This window comes from Eulemur rufifrons, chromosome 8, assembly GCF_041146395.1.
Source record: "Eulemur rufifrons isolate Redbay chromosome 8, OSU_ERuf_1, whole genome shotgun sequence".
NCBI classification, from domain to species: Eukaryota; Metazoa; Chordata; class Mammalia; order Primates; family Lemuridae; genus Eulemur; species Eulemur rufifrons.
Window position 1 is genome coordinate 22518751 of NC_090990.1, and position 14966 is coordinate 22533716.

The window sequence follows — 14966 nt, forward strand, 5'->3', positions numbered from 1 at the left end:
TCCAGAGGTAGGCAGTTCAGGGCTGCTAAGCCATCCTCAGTATTTGGTTTACAATCTTAAGGTCACCTTATTATAGTCCACATTCCAAACAGTGGGAAGGAAAAAGGAAACAAAGGTGCAGGTGCACCCTTTTCTTTCTATGAAGACATCGTTGGAAGTCCCGCACATTTTTGCTTAAATCTCATTGGCCAAAACGTAGACACATGGCCATACTTAGCTGCAAGGAAGCCTGGGAAATGTAGTCTCTTAACTGGGTACAATGTACCCAGCTAAAAATAGGGGCTCTGTTATTAATAAAGAATGGTAGAATGAATATTAGAAGGTAACCAGCTACCTTTCTCATGGGTGGTATTAAAAACCAGGTCTCTAGAACTTCAATTTTTTGAGATAAAACAGCAGAGTAAGACTAACAAAGAAAACTAAGAAGTAGGGGCCAGTGACATAGGAGAAAAACCAAGCAGGCATGATGTCACAGACACTAAGATAAAATGTTTCCAGGAGGGAGTGGTCAATTGTGACAAATGCTGCTGAGAAATCAAAAGATAAGAATAGAGAAGTGAACACTGGATTTGGCAATACCAAAGAGTCCTATGAAAAGGAGGAGGGTTTATTCTCAAGGAGGAAGGTTTGACACTGGATGGATAAACCACAAATAATGTCTATATGTCAGTCAGAATAGGCTAGGCTCCGCTGTAGTAACAAACAATCCAAGTATCTCCATGGCTTATCACAACAATGGCATATTTTTTCCTACTCATGCAAAACTAGCTGGGTTTCAAGGCACTGTCCAGGGTAGCTCTCCTCCACACCACTGGGTAACTCAGAGATCCAGGCCACTTCCCTCCTGGGCTCTGCTCTCTTAACACAAGGCTTTCAGGATTGCCTCAATAGGAGAAAGAGAGAGAGCTGGTTTGTTGTGCGCCAGCAATTAAATACTTCAGGCTAGAAATGACACATGTTACTTACACTCACAGACCATCAGCCAGAACTTGTCACATGAGCCCAATCTAACAGCGAGGGAGGCTGGAAAATGTAGGGGGAAACCATAGGCTATTTCGTAAGTGATATTTTCTCTGCCTGTTCCTTACAGTCATCTTTGACTCTGTTCTCAGTGCCCAACGACCTGACCAATTGCAGAACCCCGGTAGAGGAGGTGTATACCTATGGAGGGAATGGCGGGTGGGAGAAAGGGCTGCCTTGTTCCCTGGGTCAGATTGTGCTCATGGAGATGGGGACCCCTGATTCCAGGCAGACCCAGATAGATGCCTTTTAGATGCTTCTTCCTGTGCAGCTGACAGAAACAGCTGTCAGAATCCTATGCTGCTGAAAAGCTCAACGCCACCAAATGTTTGCTTGTCTTGGCACTGGCTCTCAAACAAACTCTGCCTCAGCTCAAAGCTGTCACCAGTGTTTTGGCGGGAAGCTGACCTCTCATAAATGCCACTGGACTTTTCAATGGCCCCATTTCTACTGGGTTTTCTTCTCGTCTGAATGCATTACCCTTGAATAGAGGGACAAAAGCAATTCCTCCCACATTTCCTTCGGTGTCTTTCCTTGATAGAACTGAGTAGTGACTCAGAGCAATGGCATGAGGGAGAAAAGGATTCCCACTCATTTATTCACTCATTCAGTAAACACGTATTATACTTACTTTGTGCTAGGCCCTTTGCTGCGGTTATGGAGATGAAAAACAGCCTAATGGAGGTTACAGGCAAGATGGCAGGTCATCGGATGCTAAATGGTGAGGGCACTTCTGAAAAGCCAGGACGGGCCAGCGAAGGGCATGGAAAGCTCTGCTCGGGGTGGCCAGGGATGGCTTTCCTGAGGAGCCCTTTGAGCTGGTCTCAAAGGGTGGATAAGAGGTGACAAGCTTGTAAGAAGGGAAAAGAACATTCCATTCTGAGGGAGCCAAGAAGACAGGCATGGGGGTACAAATGTGGGATCACTCTGAGAAAGTGTGAGCAGCAGGATATGATGGGAGTAGAGAATATTTGGAACGACATGAGAGAGAAGTGAGAATGGAAATGTTCTGTATGATGGCTCCACTGGATGCAAGGAACAGAAGCCCAACATGAATAAGCCCGGGCCAAAGGGGTGAATTTTGGTTCCTGTAACCCTTTGAACCCTTTGTACTACAGCTGCTGGGCCCAAGGACCCACTGCATCCAGGGGAACACCCAGCTCCTGCACTCCAGCATTCATCTTTGCTTTTCTGTGTGTCAGCTTCTTCTTCCTCTTCTTTTTATTGTGATAAAATATCTGTAACATAGCAGATATTCTAACATTCTAACCAATTTTAAGTGTAGAGTTCAGTGACATTAAGTACATTCACATTGTCGTGCAACCATTACCACCATCCATCTTCAGAACTTTTTCATCTTCCCAAACCAGCACTCCATACCCATTAAACACTAACTCCCTCTTCTCCCCACTTCATTTTTCAGACCACTTTCTTCTCCAAGTTGGAACTGTGCCCAACAGCAATCTCTAGTTTGTGCCTCTTAGTTTCCTAATCAGAGAGAGGAGTCATTCTCTTCCCTTTGTTCCAAATTCCCAAAATCCTACAGAGGGACTCTGACTGACTAGACTTGGTTACCTGTTCCCTCACACCATGGTCATGGGAGATGGGGTGCCATGATTGATAATCCCCACCTGAACCATATGGCTGGACCTGGGGGTGGAAGAATTCTCCGAAAGGAAGGGGCTATGCTTTCACAAGAGGAAAGGGAGGGGCCAAACATGAGCAGATGAAATATGAAATGTTCACCAGAGATAGGTTGGGGCCAGGCCACGGGAAGCCTTGGATGCCAGACTTTATTCTGGTAGGTAGCAGGGCATTGTGGGAACGTTTTGATCAAGGAGGCCCATACAGTGAAGCTGCCCGGTAAATCCTGCTCTTACTCGAGGCTCTACTTTTGAGCTTTCTCTTGCCTTTCAAGAGTGCTCTGAAAGGTACTTTTAATCAGCTGTCATCTGAATACTGACTGGCCCCCGCTCCCTACTCTGGTCTCAGGAGTAACCACTACCTGTTGTGATCCCCACCTCTTCCCTCTGGATCAGGAGTGATAAGTGCCTCTGTCAGCCTGATCTGGGCCACCGACTGTCTCCCAGGTCTCCTGTCCCTTCCTCTCCCCACTTGCCTCATGAATGGCCTCCTGGAAGTCCTCCTGCCTCTGATCTGTCCTCCAACCCCACATCCAAGTCCTAGTCATTTTACCTCCAAAGTGCTTATGGAGCCTCACCCCTCTCCCCTGGGCTGACAGGCACTGCCCTGTTCAGGCCTCATCATCTCTCCTGCCTGGACTTTGGCCCCAGCTCCTCAGTTGGTCTCTTTTGCAAAGCTATTGGCTCCTGTCTACCCCTGATCAACAACTTTCCACAGTTCCCACTGCAGAAAGCATCATCTCCTCCCATGCCTCCTGGACTCAAGCCATTTGGCCTTCTTGATGTTATCTAAACATGCTTAGAATTGTCAAGCCTTGCTTCTTTGCAAATGCCAGTCCCCCTGCCTGCTATGCCCTTCCCATCTCTCTCTACTTGGCATAATCCTGGGCATATTTCCAGGCTTGTTTCCATGGTTACTACCCCCCTTTCTATAGTCAGACCCATCTCCTTCCTGCCTTTATGTCCCCAGGGCACAATGTAGATAACTCTAATGTCACATCTATTACTAGGGTGGCTACATAATTTACTATCCAAATCAGGACATTTCTGAGAATGAAAGGAAATGCTATTAACTGCTCTGGTTTAACAGGTATCAATTGGTCTGTTCCAGGCAAACTGGAGGGTGTGGTCACTCACCTACACCTAACAGTGCTGTAAAACCTGGCAGTTGGTGCTTTCATTCATCTCACCGATATCTCTTAACTGGTATTGCTATCCCTATTTTTAAGATGAGAAGATGGAGCCTCAGAGAGAGGAGACTTGTGGTCACAAAACCAGAAGGCGGCAAAGATGGACTGTGAAGCCAGATCATCAGATTCTAATTCCCAGACCCTTCTGACTCCACACTCGGCCCCTCCATTACCAAAGAGTCTTATTGTCTAGGTCTGTGACCTGTGACCCCCTGAGACAGAGGGGGGAGGGAGAAATGGAGTCTTACTAGTCTTGTACACTCGTCTCCCTTCAGGGCCTGGTGTTTGTTGGATAGATGACTTCTTGAGGATAGAAACTGTGTTTTATCTTAAAATCTGTGCCCCTCCTCCCTCCACCCAGCACACAGCTTGCTTGCTTGCTTGCTTTCTTTCTTTCTTTTTTTTTTTTTTGAGACAGAGTCTCACTCTGTTACCCAGGCTAGAGTGCCCTGGCGTCAGCCTAGCTCACAGCAACATCAAACTCCTGGGCTCAAGCAATCCTTCTGCCTCAGCCTCCAAGTAGCTGGGACTACAGGCATGTGCCACCGTACTCGGCTAATTTTTTCCATGTATATTTTTAGTTGTCCAGATAATTTCTTTCTATTTTTTTAGTAGAGACGGGGTCTTGCTCTTGCTCAGGCTGGTCTCCAACTCCTGAGCTCAAAAGATCCACCAGCCTCCGCCTCTGCCTCCCAGAGTGCTAGGACAACTTTCTATTCATTCATTCAGTTAACATTTATTAAGTACCTACTATGTGCCCGGTACTGCCTTGGTGATACAGTGATGAGCAAAACAGAGGAGGTCCCGGATCACGTGGAGCTTACAGCACAGTGGGAAACCCGTACAAACACAATACACAGACATACAGATACAAATCAGGACAAATGCTAAGAAGGAAAACTGGGTGTGAGGTGTAAGAAATGTTTGGGAGGTAAATTTAATAGGTTTTTGTCAGAGATTTGATGGGGAGACAGAGATGGAGATGGCTCTCGGGTTTCTGCTTGAAGCAGAGATGAGCAATTTGGGGAGAGATAATGAGGTCGGTTCGGGTGTGCGGGGCTCCAGGCGTCTGCGGGATTCCCCCTTTAATCTTTGCCATCTCCAGCAAGGTCGATTTGCCCAAAGCCGAACAATTATGGCAAGCAATGGAAACCTGCCTCGGCCAGCCTCCAGGTAGGTAAGGCAGGAAGAGAGGCAGGTAGGGGAAGGCGGGAGAGAGGCAGAGAAGGGAAGGGGGCAGGGGGCAGGGAGGCGCTCCGGAGACCTCCCAAGCTGCAGGAGGACTGCGGGGAGCCGCCAGCACCGACCGCGCGCTACACGCTGCGGAGGAGGCACGAGTCGCCGCCTCCCGGCCCGGGCAGGGCCAGCGCACCCCTCGGGCGCCCGAACGAGGGGAGGGGGCCGCTTAGTGCCTGGAAACCCGACCAGCCCCGGCTCGCTCGGCTGCGGGACCCGCCAATCGGGCTGTGCCTGGTGGCGGTGCCATGTGACCAGCCTCCCCTCCCCGGCCTTCCAGGGAAGACGGGCATCCCCGCCATCCTGCCACCCGCGCCATCCCGCCCCCGCCCCTCTCGTGCCGCAGCGGCGCGGGAGGCGGCTCGGGCAAGGGCCCGGGATTCCGCCGCAGTCCGCTGCGGCGCGGGGAGGGGCGGGGCGGAGAGCGGGTTGCAGACGCAGCTCGCGCGGTGTTTTCCGTCAAGGTCAAGCGTACCCACTCGCTGGCGAGGCTGCCTCCGCAGTCCCTCCCTCGCGGACCTCCCAGCCATTCCCACCGTCTTTGCCACTCGTCGGGCCGCAGCATCCCTCGCCCTCCTGGACCACTGCCCCAGCCTATCGCCTGACTTCCTGCGGGGACAGCAGGGGATGGGGGACGGTGGGGGGGTGTCGGGGTGGGGGCGGGGGTTCTATCTGTCCGACCCCACCGGCTTCCCAACCACCTTTGTCGTATGCACAGCTCACGGTGTCCCACCCCGCCTTAAACTCCAGGCTGGCTCCCACCGCTCTGTAAGAGCATTTAGGCCCTTCATAACCAAGCCCCACCTCAACCCTCAACGCCCCACCGCCTTGCAGCGGAGCCCGCATCCCTCTGGATCCCTCGCCCTTCCAGGAACAGCCATCGCTTTGTGTACCTACCAGACTACTCTTGCTGTACCTCTGCCTGGGGTGTCCCCTCCCCCTTTGTGAGCCGAGCAAATTCCTAGACCCCACTCAATTGTAATAATGCAGCGGAGGGTAGAAACTGCCACTGAGATGCCTCTTAGCAAAGGTCAAAAAGTTGAAAGCCTATAAAGGCTTAGGCAGGAGAGAAAAATAAAGCCGGTGGGCCAGGGGCATAAGAAAAACTCGTCTAAAGGGCAGGGACCCTGCTCTCCACTCCAGCCAACATGCTCCTTGGGGGCAATGTGGGTATTACGGTGCCCGATTTTTTTTTTTTTTTTTTTTTTTTTTTTTGAGACAGAGTTTTGCTCTGTCGCCCTGGGTAGAGTGCAGTGGGTCATTCTAGCTCACTGCAACCTTGAACTCCAGGGCTCAAGCTATCCTCCTGCCTCAGCCTCCAGAGAAGCTGGAACTACAGGTGAGCAACACCACACCCAGCTAATTTTTCTATTTTTTGTGGAGATGGAGTCTTGCTCTTTCTCAGGCTGGTCTCAAAGTCCTGGCCTCATGTGATCCTCCTACCTTCGCCTCCCAGAGTGCTAGAATACAGGCGTGAGCCACTGTGCCTGGCCACATTTTCTGAGTTTACAAGAAAAGCCACAAATCTGGATTTTTATGTGTAACCTCTTAATTTTTAAATGGTTTGATTTAAACCATTTAAACACTCCTGTGACCAGATGCAGCTCATAAACCCTCAGCGCATGACCTCTACTCTCAGAGAAGAGGATGGCTTTCATTAGGAAAATACTACGAAAAACTGCTCAGGGTGAAGGTGTGGTCTTGAAGGTCTGAGAGGCAGCAACAAAGACGAGGACGTGACTCTGGATGTCTTAAGCAAGAGGTGTCATATAGTGAGAAGCTGTGGAGGGCCCAGAGTTTCTAGCAGAGTCTGAAGGACTGGATTTGGAGAGTGGGCAGGAACGAGGGTGCTGAGCACGGGGAGGCAGCAGGAAGCCAACCAGGGCCAGTAACTCAGCTGCCATGAATGATGGCAAATGTCTCCTTCCCATCCTGTGGGGGCTACATGAAGGCCAGAGAGGGGCCCTGTAGTGCTTTTCACTTGGTGGTGGTGCTGTGGGAGAGAAACACCCAGAAGAGAAATACCTGGGAGAGGAACACCTGGAGAGGTCCCTGGGAAGAGGGAGTGGTGATGAATAGCCAAACAAAGGCAGATGTCCTTTACCGAAGACAGGAGCTGGCCCACAGCAGAGGGGCTGGGGACTATGGAGGCAAGAGAGGCTGTTTTGGGAACCAGGGCTTTTCAGTTTACACTGAGGTTTTTTTGTAGCCGTGATGTGATGTCCTCCTCTGCCTCCCATCCCTGGAAATCTTCAAGAAAGTATCCTCCACTCACAGAGGCTGCCCTGATTGGGGTGTTTGTGGAAACAGCCAAAGGGGCCAAGTCTTAACATCTGGTTTGGTGTAGTGCTGACCGAAGATGGAAGCAGGAACTGGACCAGGAGAAATAAAACCTCCAAGGAATTTGCAGTCATCTTGGAGAGGGCTTGGAATGGGTGCTTAGGCTCATCCCACAAAGGTCTCCACGGTCAGGAGGCCCTGGCTGGCATCTGGATTACAATAAGGACAGACCAGCTACCATTTACTGAGCATAGGTGGTCCCCAACTTACAGTGATTCAGCTTATAATTCTCGACTTTATGATGGTGCAAAAGCGATACAAATTCCGTAGAAAACGTACTGTGAGTTACCCATACAACCATTCTGTTTTTCATTTTTAGTGCTGTATTCACTATAGTACATGAGATATTCAGCACTTTATTAGAAAATAAGCTTAGTGTTAAATGATTTTGCCCAACTGTAGACTAATGTAAGTGTTCTGAGCACATTTAAGGTAGGCTAGGCTAAGCTATAATGTTCAATAGGTTAGGTGTGTTAAATGCATTTTCAACTGACAATAGTTTCAATGTGCAATGGGTTTATTGGGATGTAACCTCATTGTCAGTTGAAGAGCATCTGTACTTCCTTGTGCAAGACACTGTGCTAAATGTTTTATGTACATTTTATTTATCTCCACAGTGATGATATGAAGGAAGTACTATTATCATAATGCCCATTTTACTGATGAAGAAATTAAGGCCCAGAGAGGTGAAGTGATTTGCCCAGGGCCACAGAGGTAGCAAACAGTGGATTGGACCTGCTCTCCAGCCAATTGCCTCCAGCAGAAGAAATTGTCATCTTCTCTGGCTTCTGCCCACTCAAAGACAGCACTCACCATGCAGAGTTACAGGTACTGCTGTGATTTGCAAGTCTGTCCTCCCCACTACTCTGTATGGGGGCAGGAGGTGCTGATTCCAAGTGCCCAGCTCACTGGTGGTGCTGAGTACATGTTTAATCAATTTCTTTGGGAAAGCTAAAAGAAGCGCCTTCAAGTCTCAGGTCTTTTTGCCCTTGGACAAGTCATTCTGGGTCTCAGTTCCCTTATGTGAAATAGGGATTATATTCATAATATAGACTCATAGGGTTATTGTGAAACTTAAATGAGACCCAGTTATGGAATTTCTATCAATTGCTACACAAATGGCAGCTGTTGTGGCTACTATAAAGATGATGATGGGTCGGGTGCTGTGGCTCACGCCTGTAATCCTAGTATTCTGTGAGGCCGAGGTGGGAGGATCACTTGAGGTCAGGAGTTCAAGGCCAGCCTGAGCGAAAGCGAGACCCTGTCTCCACTAAAAATAGAAAGAAATTAGCCAGGGAACTAAAAATAGAAACAAAAAACTAGCTGGGTGTGGTGCCACACATCTGTAGTCTCAACTACTAGTGAGGCTGAGGCAGGAGGATAGTTTGAGCCCAGGAGTCTGAGATTGCTGTGAGCTGGGCTGATGCCACGGCACTCACTCTAGCCCACGCAACAAAGTGAGACTCTGTCTCAAAAAAAAAAAAGAAAAAAAAAAAGATGATGATGGGCACTGAAGAAGGAGTGGGGAAGGAAACCAGATCTGGAAATCCCAGAATTATATCAGCTCAGACAGGAAATTCTCAGGAGACGCAGCCAGCTTGCAGTGTTTCCAAGACTACCATGTTTTCATTCCTTCTTCACCTACTATGTACCAGTGCTTGATCTCATTTCATTCAAAACTCTGCAAAGCAGATACTCAAATTATCTTCATTTTACAGGTGAGATGACATGACTTCCCGAAGGGAACACAGCTAGAAAGTGTCAGAGGCAAGATTTGAACTCAGATCTGTGTGGTTCTTTCTGCTTTCTACTCCACAGCTTCTTCAGTCTGCCCTTCATTCACCAGTTGGTTTTCAAGCATTAACTAAGTGGCAGGCGTTTTGCAGGGGGCAGGGAATACTGTTACAGCAAGTGTTACAGCGGGTGGTCCCGAGCACAAACCGGCAGGCTCAGAGGGGGTCTCACCACCAAATTCTGAGCCCCGTCTACCCGATTTTTCCACTTTTATTACGTTGGGGTGGTCCGAGGGGTGGGGTCTCAGGTGGCTAAAGAGCCAGGTAATAGGTTAGTATTATGTTGATGCGGGTCTTCCATGAGGGATGGGGGTCTCAGGTGGCTGCTGTGCCAAGTAATAGATGGGGTTTTCCTTATCAATGCAAGATCCAAACTCTGGTTTCTGGTTTGGTTAGGGAGACAGACAACTCAATGGGTGTTTACATTTCAGCATGACAAGCTGTCTCTTCTGGCGGAAGTGCAGGTGATAGAGGAGTGAGCCTTAGCTTTGGACTTGCCTTTCTCCTGGGCCCACAGACCCCTGAGGCACATCTCAGATTCTCCAAGGGCTTCCTTTCAAATCCTCTTCAGCTCAAGTGAGAAGGAAACAAACCCTCACCCCTGCTGTCTGGGGGTGGAGAGGGGTATTGTGGTGGGGACCACACAGGAATCAACAATTCTTTCCAAAAGAAATCCCTCTTAACTGGCATTTCCCTCCTCTCTCTCTCTACCCACATGGGTGATGGGATAATGCTGGTCGAACTGTTTTCTCCACCCTTCAGCATGCCTGGGTGGTCTAGCACCTTGATTTAGGGTGTAGTGGTCCTTGGCACATGCTGCCTCTGCCCCAAAGCCAAAATAACCGGAGGCTTGCATGTAACATCCTGTTACATATGCATTAAAATGAAACCCAGGAGAGTCAACCCAACCGTCAACAGTGATTATCTCTGGGTGGTGAAGTTATATCGATAAGGAAAACCCCCATCTATTACTTGGCACAGCAGCCACCTGAGACCCCCACCCCTCATGGAAGACCCGCATCAGCATAATACTAACCTACCACCTGGCCCATCAACTAATCCATTACCTGGCGCATCAGCATAACACTAAACCTATTACCTGGTGCATCAATCAACATAATACTAACCTATTACCTGGTGAGCATTAGTCACCTGAGACCCCACCCCTCGGGCCACCCCAACTTAATAAAATTGGGAAAAATTGGGTAGACGGGGCTCAGAATTTGGTGGTGAGACCCCTCTGAGCCCGCCGGCGAATAAACCTTGATTCTCCAACTCTCTGTGTGCCGCTCGGTTTGTCCTCAGGACCACTCGCTGTAACACTTGCTGTAACAGTATGTAATCTCTATTTTCTTCTTTTTGCTTATTTGCTTAAATTTTTTTTCTACCACGGACTTAATACTTTTATAATCATAAAAATAAAAAAATTATCCTCCATTTTAACAATGATTTGTGGTCCCACAGATGTCTATTAGAAGATGTCTGTTAGACACAGAGGTCTACTAAGACACACTCTCAGAGGAGCTTTGTCCTGAGCACCGCCAGGACTGGACGAGGCAGCACATGCAGAGGAGGGAAGGAAGTGAGAGGTTGTCCAGGGTTAAAGACAAGAGTCACCTTTCCCAAGAGATCGCTCTGAGGCCAGCTCCTTCACAGCCCTTAATATATGTATCTCAGTTAATCCTCAAAATCAGTTTAGGAGATAAACTATTATTTCACAGCTGAGGACACCAAAGGTCCACTCCATAGACAAAGAAACCGAGACTCAGAGAGGTTCCATTCTTTGCCCAGGGAAGCACAGCTAGAAAATGATGCCGGCAGGATTTGAAGCCAGATCTGGGTGACTTCACAGTCTGTGTATTTTTGACCTTTGGACTTTGCCGTTCCAGTTGCATGATGCTTATGTAGTCCTGTGCTCCCGGCTCTTCTCACACAGGCACTCATCAATATTGGTACTATCTAGAGCAGCCAGTGAGGTGAAGATCATTGTTCCATTTTCCAGATGAGAAAAATTAAGACCAGTGTAGCCAGTTGAGAAGTGGTGGCACTTCCTCTAGAATTTACGTCTCCTTTCTCTTCTCGGTCAGCCTTCCTCCTTCCGCTACCTTCTGCCAACTGCTGAGGCTTCCTTCTCGAAACGAATGACTCAAGGTAAATCACTGGCTGGACTTCCCCTTTCTCAAGACACAGGAAGTCTGTGTTGTTTGCAGTCCCTGTGGGTGAGCAGTTTCAGCTCAGTTATGAAGTGGGCGGGGCCACATAGAGGATTGGGTCCTGCAGGAGGCAGGGCCCACGGCTACCTGGGCTGGCACACCTGCATTTTCCCTTCCTGAGTGTCATGTCAGGGTGTCTGCCAAGTCAGGCTTGAAGTCTTAGCCCAAAGAGCTGTCTGCACTACTATGGAATTTAGAAAAATGAGCCCAGGAAGAAAGAGGGGGGGCCCTAGCAATAATAATAATAATATTAATAGTAACTATTATTTAATGTTTATGGTACATTATCCTTCCTACCAGGCACTGTGCTAAGTGGCTGACACATGAACCCATTTGAGCCCCATAATATCCCTAGGAAGAGGGTCCTATAGCTCTGGAGCCAAATAACACTGGATTTAAGTCACAGCCGTGCCACTTTCCAGGTGTGTGACCTCAGGGAAGTTATTTACCTTCACTGAACAAATATTTTTGAGCACCTACTATGTGCCACACACCGTTGCGTGAACAGAACAAAGATCCCTTACAGTCTACAAGGTGAAGCAGACAAGTTGCAGCCACAATAAATATTATAAATAATAAATAAATAGATATACAAACATTATGTTAGCGAGTGATAAGGGGGTGAGGAGATAAGGGTGCTGGTGCAGGGAGGGCGGGAAGGAGGATGACAGAGTAAATGGCAGTGTCAGGGAAGGTCTCACTGAGAATGTGATATGCATATGAAACCTTGAGGAGGTGAGAGAGTTAGCCACATAAGCATCTAACTGGAGGAAACTCTTACTAAGTAGGAGGAACGGCCAGTGCAAAAGCCAAAAGCAGAGCAGCACGGAGGCCAGCGTGGCTGAACAGAATGGGCCAGCGACAGAGTCCTCCCTACCCGCACCGTTGTCCCAGTCGTTCTTTTTCATGCCATACTTTGTGCTTCCTTTATCGCTCTTATCATAATTTGTAAGTATTTAATCTATTTGGGCGTTTGCTTATTCCTTGTTTGTATCCTCCTCCAGCCCTGAGCTCCTTAAAGTCAGAGGCCATGTTAGTCTTGTTTGCTGGGGATCACAGAGCCTGGGCCATAGAAAGCCCTTGAATGAATGAATTAAACCCATTCATCCATCCATCTGGTCATGCTTATGAAAGAATTTTCCCATGAGGTAGAACGCTATTTCTCAGGGTAACTCATTCTGAGCTCTAGTTGAGGACATGAGGAACAGAGGTGGTGGAACAAGACTGCACAGGTTCCACTCAGGCAAATTAGGGAAACCTCTCTGTGCCCAAGTTTCGAAATCTATAAACTGGCATAATAATAATGTCCTTTTCCAAGCACTGTAAGCACTCTAAACGGTGCCAGGGGTATAGCGCTCATATATGTGTTCTCCCCATTCAACCCACCCATGGGAGCCAGGACTTACTTCTTTCCTCGTGTGCTGATCCCAAAAGGGAAGAGAAAAGGGCGAGGGGTGTCATGGTGGAAGTGAGCCTCCAGGGCATTCCTGGTGCATGCTGCCATGTCTGTGCTATGTGCTGTGGCTGAGGGTGGCTCTGGGGTCTCCACTGGAGTGGCATTCTGGGGATGTTCCTGCTGTGCAAACCCCCAGACTGATCCTTTGGCCTTTTCTGCTAGACAGCCTAGAGTGGAGTTTGATTATAAATGAGAAAGCTGACTGATACAGATATTAATACTGAGTACCTACTTCTCTACCTGGTACCTTGCATTCATTATTTCATTAAGTCTTTACACAGATCTGAGAGGCAGATATTAACTCAATTTTACAGATAAAGGAACCAGCTCAGAGAGGTGGAGTAACTTGACCAAGGTCACACAGCCAATGAGTTGCAGAGCCAGGATTCAGGCCCAAGTTGCTCCAAATTGCCCTCCCAGTGTGATTAAAGGCCCCAGCAGGATTTTCTTCTTCAGCACTTGCTGCTGCCTGTGATGACAGACTACAGCTCAGCTCTGCCTGGAGAATCGTGTGTGAATCTGGTTCCTAAGCCAGAAAGATAGATGGGCCAGGGCTGCCTGGGAGAGCTCCAGGACCCAAAGGAGAACTGACCATGCCAAGCCTGCGTCAGTGCTTCAGCAGGACGAGCCTTTCTCCCAACTGCCCCTTAGCCCAGAGACATTTTCTCTCTGAGCTCTGAGCCCAAGCATTGCTGGGTGGCCTGATTCCCATGGAAATGTGGAGATAGAAAACATCTGGGGTGGCTGTGGTTGCCAGGCAACAACCAGCCACTCACTCCCTTGACGGGATCAAGGAGGCTGTCGGATGCCGACAGAGATACTTGGATCTGGGGCCTGGAGAACTACGTTCTGGTTCTGACTTGCTGTGTGGTCTTGGGCAAGTCCCTGCTACTCTCTGGGCCTCAGTTTCCCATCTCTTGTGTAAAAAGCAGTCAGACTATATAAGTGGCAAGATGAGTAGACACCAGATGGTCAATGTTAGAGTGACAGTGGGAGACAGGTCACGGGTGAGGGAAGACTCAGTTCTCCCACCCACCCTGCCCCCGGCTTTCCTGGCCCTGGTTACCAGCTAAGGGCAAGGGACATTTCCTTTCCCACCCTGAGCTAATGCAGGCCACCCAGGCCATCCCAGGCCCACTCTTGCAGCTCAGAGTCTGGGAATTGTCTTTGTACCCACAAGTTAGCACAGCCACCGCCTACCCGGCAGACTTTTCCCCATGGGGAGTTTCCCCAGTTCCTGCTGAAGTGAAGCCTCCCAGCTCTGGGTGTTTCCCTGGACACCCATCAGAGGACCTTCTGACAGGGACCGCACTGATGGTAAACCCTGAGGGTGGTGGTGTGTTTCGCAGCAGCCGGCAGAGTTAACACGTTCCTTTTCACATCCATTACAAAATATAATGACAGCAGCTGCCATTTGCTGGGCCTGGCACAGCCCCAAATGCTTTATGTCCATGATCTCACTGAATCCTCACACAGTCCAAATGGATGGGGATGAAGGCCCTACAGTACAGACGAGGAGATGGCACCTCAGACAGGAGAAAGAATCTGCCCAAGATCCAGGAGATGGTGGAGGCAGGACTCCCACTCAGGGCCACAGCCGGGGGTTTACCCACTGTAGAGCGCTGCTTCCCTGAAGTCCCATCAGAGAACGTCAGAACTGGAAGGGCTCGACCTGCCCCCAACCCCCACTTTATAGATGGATAAGTCAAGGCCCGGAGAGAAGTGACTGGCCCAGGGTCACACAGCAAGTCAATGCCAGAGCAGATTCTAGGACCGTTCTCCCCAAAGCCTTATCACACATCCTAGGAAACAAAAAGTGCCCCAAGCAGAAGCAGCGGATAAACAGGAAATCTCAAGTCTTAAACAATCCCTATCATTTCTTAGGAAGTCGAACAGTGGGTAGGGTTTACAGGCAAGGAGCTCGCAGAGGTTTTCGGGGTTAGGTTGGAGTCCCAGCATTCCTCTGGGCAGCAAGGGGGCTGTGGGTGTCACTATTTGGGGCCTACAAGTGAGGCTGCAACTCCAGCTACTTGCTCAGTGGTATGTATGCCCCGAATTTTCTCAATTGCCTTGCC